Source organism: Columba livia, chromosome 11, assembly GCF_036013475.1.
Source record: "Columba livia isolate bColLiv1 breed racing homer chromosome 11, bColLiv1.pat.W.v2, whole genome shotgun sequence".
Lineage (NCBI taxonomy): Eukaryota > Metazoa > Chordata > Aves > Columbiformes > Columbidae > Columba > Columba livia.
The window spans coordinates 10,582,900-10,598,672 of record NC_088612.1 but is presented as its reverse complement, the minus strand read 5'-3'; positions in this window follow the sequence as shown (position 1 = coordinate 10,598,672).

Genomic DNA, 15,773 nt, shown 5'->3' with positions numbered 1-15,773 from the left:
TAAAGAAGGATGCTTGGTGCCTCTGCAGCTCCTGGTCCCCTCCAGACCCCATGCGGGTGCTACACAAAAGCCTCTGAGGGCACGAGGGTCCATGTGCCACATCCACGCAGGGACACACTGAGAGCAGGGAGGTTCCCAGGGCTGGGAAAACAGCCAGCAAAGAGACGAACCCTCCTCTCCTACACTTAGCCACTGTAAGCAACAGACAGGTACCAACTGGTGGCAAATCAAGGGTTTCGCTAAAATGCCTCATCTGCAGATGCTGTTCTTCCCCTCCTGCACCTCTCCTGCCTCTGCCCAACACAATCCCAAAAGAGTAAACACCTTCAGTTTCCATGGCAGCCTGATTTTCAATGAGCATCCTTCAAGTCCTAACTGGAAAGAAAGTGTTTCATTAATGCATACAGGACACACTGGCATCTCCCTGGGGTGACAGTGGCCTTCCCCCCAAAACCAGCACCTTTTGCCCTTCATTTTTTTTTATTTTAGCGGATTGACGGGAGCCAACAGCCTTCGCTCCCACTGGAGCCTCGAGAAGGGGCTGCCAGGCGCTGCTGCTTGATTCCAGAGACAGAGTTTGCTTGTGGCTGGGAGAGGGAACAGGGCTACTTTTTGTTGGAGGAGATTAAACAAAGTGCTGCTGAGCATCAAGAGGAGGCACGTGGAGGCTTCCCTCCGGAACAGCTGCCTCCTCTCCAGCCCATCGGGCAGGGGACAGTGGCACCTCCCTGGCTGTCCCCTCCCCAGCTGTGACAAATACAAATCATGGAATCATAGAATCATTTTGGTTGGAAAAGACCAACCCTGGCACTACCCCATGTCCCTGCATGTCCCTGAGAACCTCATCTCCACATCTGTTCAACCCCTCCAGGGATGGTGACTCCACCACTGCCCTGGGCAGCCTGTTCCAATGCCCGACAGCCCTTTGGGGAAGAAATTGTTCCCCAGATCCAACCTCAACCTCCCCTGGTGCAGCTTGAGGCCGTTTCCTCTCATTGTATCAAACCACCTTGTTTTATTTTGCCTATTACAATCCAGGCTCTGCTTCTCATCTCCCGTTCAACACAAACCCAGCAATTTGCACACTCACGGTTTGCCCATTTCTTTCAGGTTTAACCCCATTTAGTGGCTCTGCCAGGCAGAAGCTGCCTGAAGCTGGGAAACAGGAAACTAATGACCCCATAAATTTGAAGCACAGCACTTCAGTCCTGCAGGATTTCACCCAAAAGCACTCACCCAAGAGTCAAAAGACACTCCCCACCAGCCCAGGGGTGTCTGGGACAGGGTAAAGCATTTTGTTTACTATGTGATATCCAAATAAACTCACCATTAAGCAGAAACACCAATTTAATTCTTTTTGCAGAGGATGCCTGGGGGAGGACACGCTGATTCAGAGCAGCCAGGAGCTTTGCCTGGGACCCTTCAAAGATTTTTTCTAAGAGGCTCCAGGTCACGGTGCAGCCTTAGCCATGGCTTTTCCCAGCCTGGGGGATAATTGCCGTCCAGCCGTGCTGTACCCTTTTGGTGACCCCACCGGGGTCCCAGAGCCCTTCAGGATTCAGCAAGGACAGATATATGGCTGGAACTCAGGGGGCTCCTAAAAGCAGGTCATGCCGAAACAATAAACCTTTGTTGGAGGCAAAGAAGGAACAAAGTTGCGGTCAGTCCCGAGCGCTTCCGCAGGATTTACTGCCCGCAGATGGACTGGAGGCTGCAGATGATGAACCATCCATCACCCCGTGGCATTACAGGGAATGGGGAGCTGGGTAAGTCTCCCCATTTGTTTTATCTTGAGTGGTAAAACCCTGGCCCAGGTTGCCCAGAGAGGTGGTGGATGAACCATCCCTGCAGACATCCCAGGCCAGGCTGGATGGGGCTCTGAGCAACCTGAGCTGGTGAAGATGTCCCTGCTCATGGCAGGGGTGGCACTGGGGGAGCTGGGAAGGTCCTTCCAACCCAAACTATTCCATGATTCTGTTTGCATGTACAGCAATAGCCCCAGCTGTAACAGCAGCTCCTCTCCAAAAAACAGGATTTGTGAGGTTTCAGGTAGGGAATCAGCAGGATCCAAGTGTCTCAATTGGACCCAGACTCAGCTCTCTGTCACTGAAAGGAAAAAGGGACATTGCAATGCCAGGAGCACGTATTTTTCACATATTTATCCCAGGGGTTCTGAAGGAGCCACAGGGAAATGATAAAGAGCTTGTCCATGCACCAAGGGGGAGGTCAAATGCATCAAAGGTAAATGCAGATGTACACAGGATACAGCTGAGATGAAAGTTCTTATGTTGTATTACAGAAAACCACCTAATGCAAGTTAATTCTGTATGACTGTCTGCCTTAGCAGCTTCTTCTCCACTTTTGAGAGGATACACAATTCTTCATTAAAACTCACTTTTAACTCCTCAAGCACCAAAAAAAAAAAGTTCAACACATTTTCCCTTGCCCAGTACCAATAATTCCATCCACACTGCATGTGCCTTTTTAACAGAAAAAAGTGCCTTTTCCTAAATCTTCTGCAAATAAGGTGCAGTTTTCATACCCAAATTTCAGACCAGCCTTTCTACAGCCCAGGGTAGCCACAAGCACTTGCAGTAAAACCTGCAGCCCTTGCACAGGGCAGGTCTCTGCCACCGATAGAAAAACCACTGAAGTTCCCAAGAGCAGAAACACATTGAAGCTGGTAACGTCATCATATGAATATTCATAAATTATTTTCCTATATAAACAATATTAAAATCACACCTTCCACCTTCAAAAGCCCATAGCAGGCATGGATTCATTAAGACCTCAGACTTCTAGAGAAGACCGCTCGCAGACTTTCGGTTACATTGAAACTCTGTGACTTTATTAAACACTAGCAATATATTTATTTTAATAGAGTACAAAGCCTGGATTTGGCCACCCTAAAACACCACTCGGAGTGCCGAATCTCCAAATAACCCGATCAAACAAAGCTAATGTGTGCAGTATATCTTGGGTGAGTAATATACAGCCACATTTCCTGCTCCATTTACCCAGTTTTAACTACACCTGACCTACTCTTATCCTAATAGAAAACGGCTGCTCTTCTCTTTGCCCCGTCCTCCACACATGTTTTTCTGATAATGGCCAAACCTAAATCACTTCCCTTTCTCCGAAGTGCTGGGCACCAGCTGTCTTGTGACATTTAACTACAACAAGTCCTTTTTGCAGGACCTCCAGGTTGGTTCCTGGGGCTCTGGACCCTCCGTCCCTGTGTCCTGTTTCCATCCTGCATCCTGGTCCTGTGAGATTTCCCTGCTCAGCTTTACCCTGCAGATACATGGAGGAGAACCTGTGAAATGCCCCAGTTCTTGCTGCTGTTGGCTTTGCAAACCACTATCTCACTGCATCATACAAGAAAGATGGGGACAGACATTTTAGCAGGGCCTATTGCAATAGGACAAGGGGTGATGGTTTTAAACTAAAGGAGGGGAGATTCAGGCTGGACATGAGGAAGAAATGTTTTCCACTGAGTGTGGTGAGAGCCTGGCCCAGGTCACCCAGAGAGGTGTTGGATGAACCATCCCTGGAGACATCCCAGGCCAGGCTGGACGGGGCTCTGAGCAACCTGAGCTGGTGAAGACGTCCCTGCTCATGGCAGGGGTGGCACTGGGGGAGCTGGGAAGGTCCTTCCAACCCAAACTATTCTGTGATTCTATGATCAGCGAGGATGACGAGCATCCACAATCCGTCATCTCTCACCAGGGCGAGAGGTTCCCCCAAACCCACAAGCGTCACCGGCAGAGCTAGTCCAGTTTTGGCAGGGAAAAAAATCAGGGAAAAAAATCTGCTTCCAACAGTTCCCCCGCATGGAGCTTAGCTCGTAGTGATCCATGGAGGTGGATTTAAAGCTTCCTGAGCAGCATGCTTAAATGGCCAATTTGACCAGAAAATGTGCTTGATTCACAAGCACTGGCTGCGTTTCTCCAGCACTGAGAAATCACAGCTATATTTCATTATTGTTACTAATTGCCTTAAAGTATTATGGGGAGGTGATAGCACAGGCAGAAAGAAATATATACCATTTGCAGTATATTGACTCTGGATAAAATCTCCCCAGCTTGCTTAGGGGTGCAGAAATTGGTGCAAATAAATGAGCAAAAGCATTTCCTGAAGGAATTAGCGCATGGCACAAGCAAATTGCAGCAATTGTCTCTCTCCTTTCTAAGTGCTGAATTGCATCTATAATTCCCCATCATTTAGCTGCATAAATCTCACACAAATAAACCAGCAATTTGCATATGCACAGAAAAGAAATTATAGAAACACAACGAAAGAAGTTATATTTTTCCTTCTCAAGCTGGAAATAAATATGCATTGCTTACTGCCTAAGCTGTGTTTGGCCTGGCTCAGAAATAAAAATTTAGGAAACCCTTTAATTTTCAATAATAAATACATATCAGAGGATGAAAAAAATAATTTGTGGCATATGCAAGCCCACAGTTCCTGGGTTGTTGCATCATGGCAGAGCCGTGTGTGTGCGGAAGATGTGGCGTTATGGGCGATGCTGATGCTCGTCGTGTCCACGGCCAAGGGATGCAGCTCACCAGTAAGGGATGCATCCCCGTGGCCGATGGGAAGAGTGATGCTGTGGGTGTGAAAACAGATGCCTCCGGGGTGGTTTGATCCGGTGAAATAAACCAAGAGGCTTTTGGGGAAGCGAACGTCTCTGGCAGGCAACAGCTCTTTACAAATCGTCTTGATTTTCAGTCCATGAAATACCTATTTCTTGCAATTCCTATGGAGGACTCTCAGGTCTTCACTGCTACAAGAAGCCCAGAAATAATTAAATTATACCTCTAAATTACTGAGCCATAATTCAGTGGCTGGCCTTAGATCCCATGGGTGGAAGAAGGCACCGGTGGGAGCGACTCCAGTTGTCCGGTTGTTCGTGGTGCTGGTGGAGGTTTCCCAGAGCAGCAAAAATAGCTGTTTCCGATTAACTCCCCGTGTGACTGATCTCATTCTAGAATAAGAGGGTGTTATTCCAAAACACCATAATCCTCTTCCAAATGACTTAATCGCATTTGGAATAATGTGCTTTTCTTCCAAAACATTCATACGGGGGAAAAAAAAATAGGGGGTGAAAAAAAATCAATCGGAAACAGCCCTTCGGAATAACATCTCATGCAGAAGAGCTCTCAGTGGGGATGCGTGATATTGCGCTGGGTTACAAAGATTTAATAAATCACTGTTTGCAGTAATTCCTGCAGGCTTGGAGAGCGGCATGAACAAGAGCCTTGTGGCATCTCCTCCTTCCTGGCTTTGTCTCCAAAGCCGTGGAGCTCCAAAGTGATCCGGCCATGGGTAGTTTTTTAGTGCTGGTGCCTCAAGCACCCACCCGTGTCCCTCATGGTCCCTATGGACCACGTAACCCAGCACCTCTCCATGCTGCAAACCCGCTGCTCAGGGATGCAGCGATCAAGTCGGGAAGCTAAAATAATGTGACATTTTAGCCTTGGAGGTGAAATGAATTATGCTGCTTTAAAGCAAGAGATATTTGGAGAGTGGTAGAGAGAGGGAAAATTCAATTTAAACCCGTAGATCTTTACCAATGCCACTCGTTGGCAGCTTCCGTTCGTGTAATGACACTAATGCTGTGTGTGGAATAAAAACCCCATTAATCCACCTGATTCAGAAGGACATTCATCGCCCTGCTCAGACTGCGGTGGTAAGAGGTTTGGCCAGAGCTGTCGAGGCTGCGTTGCAGAAAAAAGGGTTGTTTAATCCCCAGGGTACCGGTGGAAAACTTGAGGAAGACTTTATTTCATCACGATATTCTCCTGTGTCATCTGCTGCACCAGGTCCTCTTGGTTTCCCTACCATGGACCAAAGCGGCCTTCCATTTAACTTTCCCTCAACCCAAAACCCAATTGTGGCGGTGCCACCCGGGAGGACCCAGACTGTGTCCCCAGGAGAAGGTGCCACCAACACCAGCAGCCCTTTTCCTTTGCATGTCCCACACCACCGAGGAAGATCCTCACGTCAGGGAGGAGGAACAAGCAGTGACCCGAGGTGAGAGCACGAGCTCTCACATCTTTCATCCATTAACTGATTGTTCCTTCTGCATGACACATGCGCCGATTCATCATACATGATCGATACCTTCCTTGAGGCCCCAGGATGATGAACGTCTCTGCTGAGGTTCAAAAGACCTTGATAGAATGGGGACAGCACCCCCAGGCATGGGTCAAAAAGCCAAGACTAAAGCGCTAAATAAGATGATACGTAGTCCCAAGATCTCTCCATAAGGGACAGAGAAATATATTTGGCTAAGAAAGCTTCTCTGGTAACATGAGAGAAGATTTGAGACCATGCAGAGGCTGGAAGCTGATGCAGGAGCAACAGAACCTGGATTTTGTGTGCCAGGCTGGAGCAAAAGGCTGTGACACCCACCTGCAAAAGGACAATGTGGTTTCCCATCCCATGTTCTTGCTTTGGGTCATCTCAGGGCATCCCTCTGGGTGCAGTTCGGGAAGGACTCAGTGGACTATGATGCATAGGGTTTACTTGTATGAGAAGGGAGAAAAAAAAAAGATAAGTAAGGCAGCATCCCCACCTTCAGACTGAAGAAAGTGAAAACCAACCCTTTAAGACAGCTGCTCATCCTGCAAAGCTCTGTGTTTTACCCCCAAAATGATAACTAAAAGAAATGCTGAAAACTAGGAAAGTTGCTACAGCAGTTGCTTGCGTGATTTTGGTTAAAAATAATTGCTGTCCAGCCTTATCTGCCTGACATAAGTAATTATATAACAGAGCACTTATAAGCTGTCATTTCCTATGAGCATATTTTAACATGGCCTTTATAATTTGACCTTTATATCTGCAGCAGCTTCATCCGCTCCCTGCTCCCGTGATGGATTTATTTTTGAAGATAGGATGTGTTCCTGCCAGTCCTGGGGCGAGGATGTGACACAGGAGACGTTACAGACCCAGTGGTTTTGGCAGCGAGGGGGAAAGATGTTTCTCCCAGCTTCTTGTGGTTTCACTGGTAGCAGATGGGCCAGACCCTCCTGCAGCTCCAACAAAATTAATCTAATTAAATTTTATTGTTTGCACCAAGGGAAATGGCTGATGGGCACTAAAAAAATCAGGCAGTGTAGGACGGGTGGGACACGGCAAAACAACACTGGAAGGGAATGGGCCTTATTATATGAGATGTATAAATATATAAGATTTATTCATACTTTCCCCAAAAAGTATTCAAAACTGGAGAAGCCTGTAGATCTTTTCTTGTACATCAGCTTCCCCTGACTCACGGAGGAAGCAAGTTCCTGCTTCCCAACAGCCGGAGGAGGCCAAAAGCAAAATGCCAAGAAGGAAAAGAACCCAAGAGATTTAGATCACTCTCACTATTTTCAGATGCAAAAACAGCTACAGGGAGACACTGATGTCCGTGCACCACAAACTCGACAGATGCACCACAGGGACCAGAGTCCTTCACGGCTGAACGGCTCTGAGTAAATAAAAAACCCCCAAAATCTAAGACAACACAGACTACTTTCCTTTTTTATCAATCCCAGACTTGGGTAGGATCCCGCTTCCCGTCAACATCCCTTGAGAAGCAATTTGACTTTGCTGGAGTTGTCAGATTTCTAAAAGAAGAGACTTTATTTTTAAACCTTTTTAAAATAAAATCTACATACTTTTTTAAAACAACATTTTCAAACTCCTTTCATGGCTGATGAATCTGTTTTTCTTCTATTGTCATAACTTCCTTAATGACATAAAGACCCTAGATTTGAACAGCAAGCAGAGATTGCTAAACAGAGTCTGTATTTATTGCAGTGGTGTCTGGGAGGCTGCTACTAAGACAATATTTCTTTGCATCTTAAAAAATCTACATGTCAACCAAGAGGCATGAACCTGCTATGGGAATCCAGCCAACTCGCTGCCATTTTCAGATTCGGTACTCAAAAATAAATTCTCTATTTATTTGTTGTGCCTCTAAGAAGAGGCACCAAAAGGTCAAAACAAGCCCCATCACGATGAAAGAGTAACCACAGGAGAAACCCGGGTTAAAATCCACACCACCAGCTACGCATCACGCAAAGGGCTCCAAAGCTTTCAAGGAGCTCTACTAATGCAAAATATTGTTCTTAATAATAAACTCGTGACTTAAGCAGGGTACAAAACTGTGCTTCAAGGGAATGTAGATTCTAATAACCTTTTCTGGCTCCCTGGAGCCCGACCTCCAGTGTGTATTATTAAGCTTCCTCTCAGCAAGGCTCTGCTTTAATTCTAGGCAAAAGAAGACGTGAGTATCTTTACAGGCGGAGGTGGTTTTTATCAGAGTTGGGGTTGTTTGTCATTGATTTTATTTATTTGTGGGAAATCAGCAGTGCTGTGTTACCACATTTTTTAATGCGAAAAAAAAAGAAGGCAACACATTATCAACTCAAGAGCTCACCTCCCAGTTTGGCCATCAAGATGATTTTTGGATAGAATAATTTTGGTTGGAAGAGACTCTCAAGATCATCAAGTTCAACAATTCCCCCAGCCCTGGCACTACCCCATGTCCCTGAGAACCTCATCTCCATGTCTGTTCAACCCCTCCAGGGATGGTGACTCCACCACTGCCCTGGGCAGCCTGTTCCAATGCCTGACAGTCCTTGGAGAAGAAACTGTTCCCAAGATCCAACCTCAGCCTCCTCTGGTGCAACTTGAGGCTGTTTCCTCTCATCCTATTGCTTGCTACTTGAGAGAAGAAACCAACGCACTCCATTCTACAACCTCCTTTCAGGTAGTTCTTAATTAACTGCACCAGCATCCCCATTTCTGCAAGGTTAATTCCCCACAGGATGTCCCTGGTATGGGGCAAAAGCCACTCTGGTGCTTTCATATTGGGATTAGAAAAGCCAGGGCTGTGTTAGATCTTCAGTCGCTTTCAGAAGTGGCACAGATGGAGACAGGTGCTGCAAAATTGAGCGGTTTCTCATAAAGTAGATATGCCAAGGGTCTGTTTTGAGTTTGCCAAGAATATGTTTTACCTGCAAGTTTGTCTCTTTTCAGGGGAAGCAGAATCGCTCTTAATAGGATTTCGGGCCCGATTTATCTATCAAGGACAAAAATCCCACAATGAGACAATATCATGGAGAGATTATCCCATGTTCTCTGAAGGAGAGATCACAAGATTATCCTGAAAGGAGGCTTGTTTCTGTTGAGCTAATGACACATAATTGGTAACCCCCTTTGCATAGCTGGGTGACCCAGCGAGCGCTCGGGAAGTGGAAAAGCAGCAGCATTTCCAAAGAGAAGGAATCCAAGGTCTGCCGTGGACTCGATCTGAAAGAAAAACTTCTGGAAAGGATCAGGGCAAGGCCATGAATTTATGAAGTAGTTGTTTGGCTGACTCTAATTTTTAAAGCATTATTTTTAAAGCATTATTATCCTTTTAGCGGGGCTGTCGGGTAGATGGAAGCCAGAGCTGGCGTGATGAAGAGCAGCTGAATAGTGATTTGTAGCAATTCCTGCCTTCCACGCTTTTTTCTTTTTTTCAGAGCAGCGAGCCAAAATGCTTGTAAATAGCTTATTGCAGCTCAAAATGCTGCAAAAAGGGAAATTTCTGGGCTTGTGGTGCAAGGAATGAAGAGGGAGAATGAAAAAGGAATGACAAGTCCTGATATCCACCAGAGTTTGAAAGCCCAAAGCCAGACAGAAGGTGATGGGAACATTTGCTTCAAAGTGCTGGAGATTCCTTCTAGACTGACCCAAACGGTGCAAACCAAAGAGTCACTTCTGCAGATTTAAAGCTTGCAGCAAATCCTCGCCTTGTTCACAACCACATCATAGAATCACAGAATAGTTTGGGTTGGAAGGACCTTCACAGCTCTTCCAGTGCCACCCCTGCCATGAGCAGGGACGTCTTCACCAGCTCAGGTTGCTCAGAGCCCCGTCCAGCCTGGCCTGGGATGTCTCCAGGGATGGTTCATCCACCACCTCTCTGGGCAACCTGGGCCAGGCTCTCACCACTCTCAGTGTAAAAATTTCTCCCTCATGTCCAACCTGAATCTCCTTTATTTTAACACCATCACCTCTTGTCCTAAATCATCGTCACTTCTCCTGCATCGCATACGTGCAAAAGCAGCTCCATCAGATGCTGCATCTCGCTAACCTTCCAGGCGCTTGTGTGCCACCTTCCAAGTAATGCAATCAAAACAATCCAGCTAAAAGCATTTCATCCGGCCTAGACTGACATGAATTGTTTCTAATAAAACCAAAGCTCTGTGGAACAACTAATGGGTGCTTATTAGTACAGGCGATGGACTATTCAATCAGCCAGATAGGGAAACTAATGGGGATTGATGGCCAAAATACAAGATGAGGATGTACCTCTTTAAATAAATAGCTGATGGGCTGGTGATGGGATTAATCTTAGGTTTCCGTGGGGAAAGTTTATACCTAGCTAATAAAGAGAAAAACAAAATATGTGGAAAATAGCATCCCTGGGTCCCTGGAGGTTCTAATGTTGTTGCTTTTGCAGCCGTGGCAGCAGGTGAGTTTCCAGAGACACCAACCTTCCCAAAGAGCTCCAGTTTGGGAGAGGTTGGGCAGGTGGTGTAACCCAGATGATGCAAAAAAATTCACAGAGCAGCTAGAAAACCTCTCCCAGCGTTTTTAGGTCTCTAGCTCTTCTTTTCATCTGAGCATCACCCTCATCTTCTGTTTGGATGAGGCTTCAGGTCTCAGTGTAGCCCTTTTTTTCCAACCTCCTTGCAGACAACCTGAAGTCTCCCCACTTCATCTCCTCCCTCTAGCAAAGGTTTCCCAAGATTTCTCCAAAAACCCAAGATTTTTCTACCTTCATCCTCAAACCTGATGGAGGAATTGAATGATTTGCAGAGCTGAAGGAAGGGCACAGGCACCTCCGGAGCTTGCAAGTCGCTTTTCCCTGCAGCAAATCATTCCTTGATCCCCACCCTCCCGTTTCCTTCCCTTTGAAAGGCCCCTGACCGGATCACAGATGGCAATTCCTATGTGACAGATCCTAATGTCATTATTGACGACAGACCAGATGTCCAGGGAGGCATATTGCTCCTTTTAATCCAAAATTCATCAAGAGCCTCACCTTTGTAGTTTAGGGTGAGTGTAAAGGTATCTGCATGCAAAGGGGTAGGGGGCCCTTTTTTTTTCTTTCCCTCTTGCCTCATTTTTCCTTTTCCTTTGAGGAGAGGAAAGCTTCGCACAGCATGGCTGGGAGTGACTAAACCTGACACCAAAGGGGTTCTGTTCTGAATAGCAGTATCACTAAAATGCTGCAAAAAATCTCTTACAAGGACACGGGAAGGCTTATGGTTTGTGTGATGGGGTATGTATGAGCCTCAAGTCATTATAGCATCCTGCTCCTGCTCATTGTTGCGTCTTAGGTACCTAATTCCTAATCAAGAGAAAGAAGTAATTCCTATTTTGGGTTATTCATTGATACCTGACCACTCTCAGCTGGATGTAAATCAGATCCAATACTCACTTGCAGACACTGATTATGCCTGTGCAAAACTGCTCAGAGAGGCTTGATCTACGCAATCACCCAGCATGGTTTTTCTTCTTCAAATCACACAAATACAGTTGTTGTTGTGATGGTGCAGACTACTGACCTGACTCATTTTGCCTTTGCCTGTCAGCTAACTACGGTGGTTTGGCTTTTTTTCCTGTAGATTAAGTGCTGTATAGCTCTCCTGCTATAGGGCACGGCAGTGTGATAAAAAGGAAACTACATGGGATCAGCCATAAGTGGGAGATGCGGTGAGGACAGCTAGTTAGCACCAGGTAAAAAAAACACAGGTGACTTGTTTCCACTAATATTTTAAAGCCAGGAGCTCTCCTGCTCGTTATCCCTCTTGGAGACAGGGAAAAAAATCCCAACAGCCTTTGTGGTAGCGCAGACAAAGCTTTGCTCGGTGGGAGATGTCCTATATGGTATAATGTATGCCGGGAGCAATCCTGTTGTTTTATGGGCCCGGTTAGTGTGAAGTGCAAAACAGGCTTGGGGGTTGAAGCTGCATAATTCATGGGAGAGCTTAAATATTTCAGTGCCAGGCTGAGGTGGGGAACAACATAACAATAGTGTATTGTCCTTCTTTTCCCCCTAAAATCATCAGTTGTGCTTAAGACAAGCGGGGAATAATCTTTTCCTTTAAATGGAATGTCATGCACTGACACATCCCAGGGAGAAGTGGGTAACAGGGGGGCAAAGCCCCTCTGAAGGAGAGGGAATCACACCATCACCTCCCAAGGAAATATCAGTCCCATCTTTACAGGAGGAACAACTCACTGCCTGGCATTTATTTTTTGGAGATGATTCACCGGTTCTGCTGTGAATGAAGGGAACAAATCAGCAGGTGGGTTAGAATCATAGAATCACAGAATAGTTGGAAGTTGGAATTGAGTTGGAAGGGACCTTCCCTGCTCCCCCAGTGCCACCCCTGCCATGAGCAGGGACATCTTCACCAGCTCACGTTGCTCAGGGCCCCGTCCAGCCTGGCCTGGGATGTCTCCAGGGATGGGGCATCCACCACCTCTCTGGCCAACCTGGGCCAGGCTCTCACCACCCTCACTGCAGAAAATTGTTGTTATACAGACAAGGAAAGTTTCTTGCAGTTTTTCCCTCAGAAGCAGCAGACTTATTTATTCCGATGCCACTCTGCAATAACGCTTCTGTGCACGAATTATTTGATGAGGCAATGACCAGTTCGCACCAGTGCAACTCTTAATTGGGATATCTGGGGCAATGAGGAGCAAAGGGAAGAGGCAGGTGAGCATGCACAGCTGCCTGTCCCTGCCTGTCCCTGCCTGCTCCGTCCCTCTCCGCAGATGCACTGCTGCCATCAGCTGGCAAAGGAAACCAGCACAGGGCACCATCCCCTCCCTGGGACGGGGAGAGCTAAACGGGGCACAACACACTCTGCTTGAACACCACAAACCCTCCTTTTGCTTTTTTCACTCCGAAGAGGCATCCTTCAGCACACACAAAAAAAAGAAACACAGCAGATGGGATGCTCGGACACAAGGGAAGGCTGGACCACTCCAAGCAAAACTTGCCATTAAGTGCCCCTTCATTCTCTCCAGCACCATGGAGATGAGACTTGCAGAAGTTTAAGGAAGGAGTGAAGGAGTGGACAGGCCTCTGGGTATTTTGGAGCTCAGCAGAAGTGTGATTGCTTGGGCAGCTCCATACATAGTGTTCACAACGTGCTGAAGTTGCACCAGAGCTATACACTCCGTTCAACACAGAGAATAAACAGTCCTAAGAGCAAATGGGTTTGGTCATCTTCATCAGTTCATGGAGCGTACACTTGGATTTTTTTTTTGCATCCCATGGAAAAGACAAGGGGTGATGGTTACAAGTTACTCCTGGGGAGATTCCAATTGGACACAAGAGGGAAATTTTTCACTATGAGATCAGCCATTGGAATAATCTCTCCAGGAAGCGGTGGATTCCCCAACACTGGACATGTTTAAGATTCAGCTGGACAGGGAGCTGGGCCAACTTGTCTATACTGTGCTTTTGCCAAGAAAGGTTGGACCAGATGATCCTTGTGGTCCCTTCCAACCTGCTATTCCATGATTCTGAGATTCTAATTTCCAGTTTCCCTCCTCTGCCACCTCCTGCCAAGGCCCCCAAGACGCCACTGTCCCCTGGAGCTGACGGCACCGAGCTGCCCCTCGTACGGGGTTGTGTCATGGGAAATTGAGTCCATGCAGTGGTTCCCTCAGCTCCTGCTGGGCAGGTTGCTGCCCATCTCACGGCTCATCCCCTGCACTCACCTCTAATCCAAAAGGCTTTGTGGCCTTTCCACAATACACATCTGCCATATACTGGTTTGAATAATGAAAAAATGCATTAGAAGTCTGGTGTTGAGAGTCTTATGCAGAATGGGCTTTGGCCAAACTTCAGATAACCAGTTATTTCAGATATTATTTTGGCCAGAGCTACGTAGACCTTTCTCACTTCTGTTTCCCCTTCTGCAAAACACTCCGCAAAGATAAATCTTGGCAGCTATCTCCTATATGAGATAAACCAGAACCAGCGCCCCAGATCTGACATAGCTGAAGTGCAAGAAAATCCCCACTTCTGCTCTTTTTGGAACCATCAGACAGAAACTCAAGTGACTTCCCCAACAGTGAGAAACCACGAGCTTTTCTGTTCTCACATTTAATTTCTGTTTATCTCTCATGTTCCCTCTCAGCTCAGATTGAGGTTCATAGCCAGAAATTCAAATTTCATAGCCAGAAGACCTTATGATAGTCCGCTGTAAGTGGTTGCTCTGAGCAAGGTTTATCTGTGACCTGGCACGTGCCCTGTGCCTCCTACATGGAGTAATTTGCATTCAGCCACTTCCCAAATGAAGCTGTACAACTGTCCCTTTGGAATCAGCCCTCCAAAGGCAAGGAGATAAAGAGCCTCAAATATTTCTGAGACAACAGTCCTTTCTGATTTGCATCAGTGTCACAGAAAAGCAATACTTAAAAAAAAAAATACCCTGGGGTTGTACACGGTATCCTCTGGACAGTTGGGCAGTGTCACACATGGTGGACAGCAGGGTGGCCGTGAGCCCTCTTTGCAGACCCCAGCCCCAAAATGGCAAAGCTGTGTTTCCCATAGGGGCACTCACAGCATCCAGCATCTCCTGGGCATAGACAAGACCTCATCACATCTCTTTGCCTCATCTGCAGCATGGTGAGCAGGTGATGGAAGACCATTTGTGGTTATCCTCACGTTGCCAAGGGTTGGCTGGACGGATGAGTTAGAATCAGAGAAACATGGAATGGTTTGGGTTGGATACAACATTACACATCATCCAGTGCCACCCCTGCCATGAGCAGGGACATCTTCACCAGCTCAGGTTGCTCAGAGCCCCGTCCAGCCTGGCCTGGGATGTCTCCAGGGATGGGGCATCCACCACCTCTCTGGCCAACCTGGGCCAGGCTCTCACCACCCTCAGTGTCTAAAATTTCTTACGTCGGGGGTGCTACTGTCCCCAGCTCCTGCCAAAGCTGACCCTGGGTCTTGATCCTGGCTGCAGCCCATGACCTGGAGGTGAACTGCTCCATATCCCATATCCAGTCGCCCACTGAGTTTATTTTCTAGAGTGGCAGATCAAAGCCTGCTGTAAGGAGCAAATCTATCAAAGGCTCAGCATCCTAAGATAGATCCAGCTCACTTTTATGTTTACTTTTAACGAGCATACTCCTTCCTATTGTTTAGCAATTGCTTTAAAATGGATAATTATCAGATTTCCCTATTAATGGGAAAAACCAGGCAACTATAAATCTTAAAAATGAGCTACTATCTGCACACTGTGTGTATCACATTAGAGAAAAAAACAATCTGTGGAGCAAAACCATTACCGAGTGACCATGTCTGGGCTCAGCAGCTGGTTTTGATTTTAGGAAAAGAAGCCACTCTGCTCGCCAGTGATGCCACCAGCCCGGCTCTTCTCCACAAGCACTGCAAAATTCCTTGCGCATCATGTGCCACAGCGATTCAGATCAGGAGAACCTGTGTGTGAGATGACAGGACAGCATCTGCCTCGCCTTTCCATGCGCTATGGGCTTTCCATGGGCTTTCCAAGCCCAGCTATCCTCACATGCTGTTTTTTACTCAAAACTCTACTCACTTTCGTGGACTTGCTCCTGAATTTCACCTGAATAGCTGTAAAGGGCTTTTCTGGCTGCTTTACATAGACATAAGCCATCAGAAAGCTCTGGAAAATTGCCATCTAGGAGGAATTAACTGACAGCACTTTGCA